General features: G+C 39.1%; 1 pseudogene; it reads left to right on the forward strand.

The window, feature by feature from the left end:
* The first annotated feature begins 3,055 nt into the window (after positions 1-3,055).
* Positions 3,056-3,438, forward strand: LOC127663668 (macrophage migration inhibitory factor-like; annotated as a pseudogene).
* The last annotated feature ends 643 nt before the right edge of the window (positions 3,439-4,081 follow it).

Below are 4,081 nucleotides of genomic sequence, written 5' to 3' on the forward strand. Positions count from 1 at the left end.
AGTCTGCTAAAATTCTACGCTGAAACCACCTGACCCTGGGCTCTTTTTTGTTTGCTAGACATTTAATGAAAGCTTAACAATTATAGGTTAATTTAAATCATTTATCCGATCTTGATTTAAGTTTAGTGAGTGGTGGGTATTGAGAAAATTTTCCATTTCTTTCAGACTTTCTAATTTTGTGGCATACAAGTTTTTGAAATATATCTTAAAGATTCTTTGGATTTTCACAGTGTCTGTTGCTGTGTCCCTGTTTCAGTTTTGATTTTGTTAATTTGGATATTTTTCTCTGTGTCTTTTAGTTCATTTGGCTAAAATTTTGTGTAGCTTGTTGATTTTCTCAATTAACCAACTTTTTGTTTTATTGACTTTTTTGTACTATTCTCTTTGTTATTATTTTATTGATTTCTGACATCAGCTTTATTACTTCCTAACTTCTACTCCTCTTGGGTTTCCTTTTTATTGGCCTAGAGCTTTCAGATATTCTGTTACTTTGCTAGTATGAGATCTCTCCAATGTCTTTTTTAAGGCACTTAGTGTTATAAATTTTTTTCTTTTCACTGGCCCTTATCTTGACCCTGAAGCTATTCAGTTTCCATGACTTCACATGCTTTCTATTTCAGTTGTTAATATCCAGCTTTATGCTTTGGTGGTCTGATAAGATACAAGTGGATACTTCAAATTTCTTGAATCTGTTGAGACTAGCTTTGTGGCGAAGCATGTGGTCAATTTTTGAAAATGTCCCATAAAGTACTGAGATGATACAATTTTTTGAAAATGTCCCATAAGGTACTGATATTCTTTTGTGTTTGGGGGAAAGGTTCTGTAGATATCTTTAAGGTCATTTGATTCATAATGTCTGTTAGCACAATTGTTTAGCTGTTTAGTTTTTGTCTGAATGATCTGTTCACATCTGAAAGCGAGGCATTGAAGTACTGTACTATGAATGTTTGAGTTCAATGTGAAACTTAAGTTTTAGTCATGCTTCCTTTATAAATGTCGATGTCCTTGCATTTGATACATAGATGCTAAAAGTTGATATATCATTGTTTTAGTTAGGGATTTACTGCTGTGAACAGACACTATGACCAAGGCAACGTTTGTAAGGACATCATTTAACTGGGGAAAGCTTGTAGATTCAGAGGTTCAGTTCACTATCATCAAGGCAGAAGCATGGCAAAATCCATGGAGACATGGTTCAGGCAGAGGTGAAAGTTCTTCACCTTCACCTGAGGGTGTTAAAAGAAGCCTGGCTTCCAGGAAGCTAAAATCAAGGTCTTAAAGCCCATGCCTACAGTGACACATACAGTAATCCAACATGGCTACATGTCCTATAGTGACACTCCCTGATCCCCATAGACTTGTTCAAACATATGTGTCTGTGGGGCTATACATACCCATAGCATAATGAATTTTGGTCCACCTTCCAAAGTCTCAACAATGTTGAAAGTCCAAAGTTTAAAGTCTCTTCTGAGATTCATCCAATCACTTAACTGTAATCCCAAAGGCAAGACAGGAAACCATCTGGGAAACTCCAACCTCTGCATGTCCATGTCTAATGTCAAAGTAGTCTTCAGATATCCAACTCCTTTTTCATCTGTGTTGACTGCAACAAACTTCTTTCTCCCTACATGTTTTCACTCCCTGTTAGCAGCTTTCCTTAGCAGATATCCCATTGTTTTGGATCTCAAATATCTTAAGGTCTTCTAGGCAACTTCAATGTTACAGTTCCTTGTTCCAGTGTCTGAGATCCACACATGATCTTCTAGGATCCTCTAAAGGGCTTGTATCACTTCTCCAGCTCTGCTGTCTCTAGCACACTAGGCTCTGGTTGACTCTACTCCACTGCTGTTGCTGATCCTGTTGATCATCACATTGTACTGGCATCCCCAATATGCTGGGGTCTTCTGCTGCAACTAGGATTCACCAATAGCCTCTCATAGGCTCTCTTCATGGTGGCAAGATTCAATTTATTTGCATGACCCATCAATCCCTGGTTGTCAAATTCAACAACTGAGGCTGCACCTTCACAAATGGTCTTTCATGGCCTCTCATAGTATCAAGGCCCAGCGGCTCTTCATGATGCCTTCATGCATTCAACACAAGTACCACCTGGGTGAGTTTTACAGATTACCAAGTACCACTGCAGCATGAGGTATAGCCTTGTCTAACTGTGGAACACAGCTTCTTTGTGCTCTCAGAAAATACTTCCAAGTTTTCACCTTAGTGATGCTAGTCTCTTCTTAATCACTGTTAATTTCTTAGCTCCAGCTAACCAGCATCAAATGTCACAGTAGTGTCCTTCTCCTTTTGACTATAAAGCCAGAGCCAAATAGCCAAAGCTGCTGAATTCTGCTGCTTGCTAGAACATGCTCCCCACCCCCTTGTTCTATTAAATTATCACTTTCTGTTTTCCAACTCTTTCACTGCCTAAACTTGGCTGTCCTGAAATTTGCTCTTTAAATTAAACTTGAACTCAGAGATCTACAAGCCTGTTTCATAAATGCTAGAATTAAAGGTGTGGTGGACCCATGCATGCATTTATGCTTTTCTCTAGTTAGAACTTGCTGTATACAAGGCTGGATTTGAAGTCAGAGATCTGCTTGACTCTGTCTCCTGGAATTAAATGTATCACCTTGTCTGGACAGTATGCCTCAAGATCCAGATCAAAAGACTATTTCTTCTAGACTCAAGATCTGGATCTCAAGTGTGGCTTCTTTTTTTGGATAGTAGTTCATTTCAGATTAAAGTCCAAACTATTCCTTTTTCAACTGCAAAGACTGCAATGCTTAACTGAGTGGGATTTTGCCCTGAGATCAACAGTCCTTTAATCTCTTTTTCTCCTTGAACACATAATTCAGCTCCATTTTACTTCCTAGTGTCCCTTTAATATTCAAATCATACATTTTACATGTTTTTCCTTCCTAAGTTTGTTACATTTGTCCAAAACATTCTTCATTAGACTTAACCAGAAAACAAAGCCTCTGTTGGCAAGACTTCCTTTGCCAATGCAATTAACATGAACCTTTTACCTTAGCCTCAGGTTAACTCTTCAGAAATGGGCAAAGAGCTCAGGTCCCTGGCTTGGTTCCTCACTCACATTCTTTCTGCCACCAGGCCTATGTTCATCATGAACACTAATGTTCCCCATGACTCAGTGCCAGAGGAGGTTCTCTCAGAGCTTACCAGGCAGCTGGCACAGGTCACCTGCAAGTGAGCACAGTATATCACATCGCATGTAATTCCAGAACAGCTCATGACTTTTAGAAGAATGAACAACCTCTGTACCCTGTGTAGCCTGCACAACATCTGCAAGATTGGAGGCACACAAAATCACAACTACAGAAAGCTGTTGTGCACATCAGCCTGGCCCTTGCCTACATCAACTCTTATAACTTGAATGCAGCTAACATGGGCTGCAATGGTTCTACCTTCACTTGAGTCCTAGCTTCACTTACTTGCACTGCTGTTCTTCGAGCCTTGCTACACACAGTGTTCTTTGTTTATCCAGCCAAATAAATTGTTTAAAAGAAAAAATCTTCACCAAATATCACAAAAGCAGTCTCTTGGTAACATTAAAATTCTTCTCCTCTGAAACCACTAGAGCCAGGCTTCTCCAGTTCAAGTTACCCTCAGCAACAAAATCTTCTATATTCCCATTATAATAACCCATTAAGCCCCAGTTAAACCATTCCACAATTTTCCAAATCAAAAGGACTCAAATCTGCATTATTCCAAACAAAAGCCTGAAGTTCTCTTTCTTTGTTGGATCTTTGTGTGGTTTTGGTATCAGCGTAATTGTGGCTTCATAGAACGAGTTGGGTAGAGTTCCTTCTGTTTCTATTTTGTGGAATAGTTTGAAGAGTATTGGTGTTAGGTCTTCTATGAAGGTCTGATAGAATTCTGCACTGAAGTCATCTGGTCCCGTGCTTTTTTGGTTGGGAGACTTTCTATGACCCGTTTTATTTCTTCAGGTGTTATGGGACTGTTTAGTTGATCTATTTGATCCTGATTTAGTTTTGGTGTCAGATATCTGTCTAGGAAACTGTCCATTTCCTCCAGATCCACCAGTTGTGTTGAGTAT

The sequence above is a fragment of the Apodemus sylvaticus genome, chromosome 13 (assembly GCF_947179515.1).
Source record: "Apodemus sylvaticus chromosome 13, mApoSyl1.1, whole genome shotgun sequence".
Taxonomy (NCBI): Eukaryota; Metazoa; Chordata; class Mammalia; order Rodentia; family Muridae; genus Apodemus; species Apodemus sylvaticus.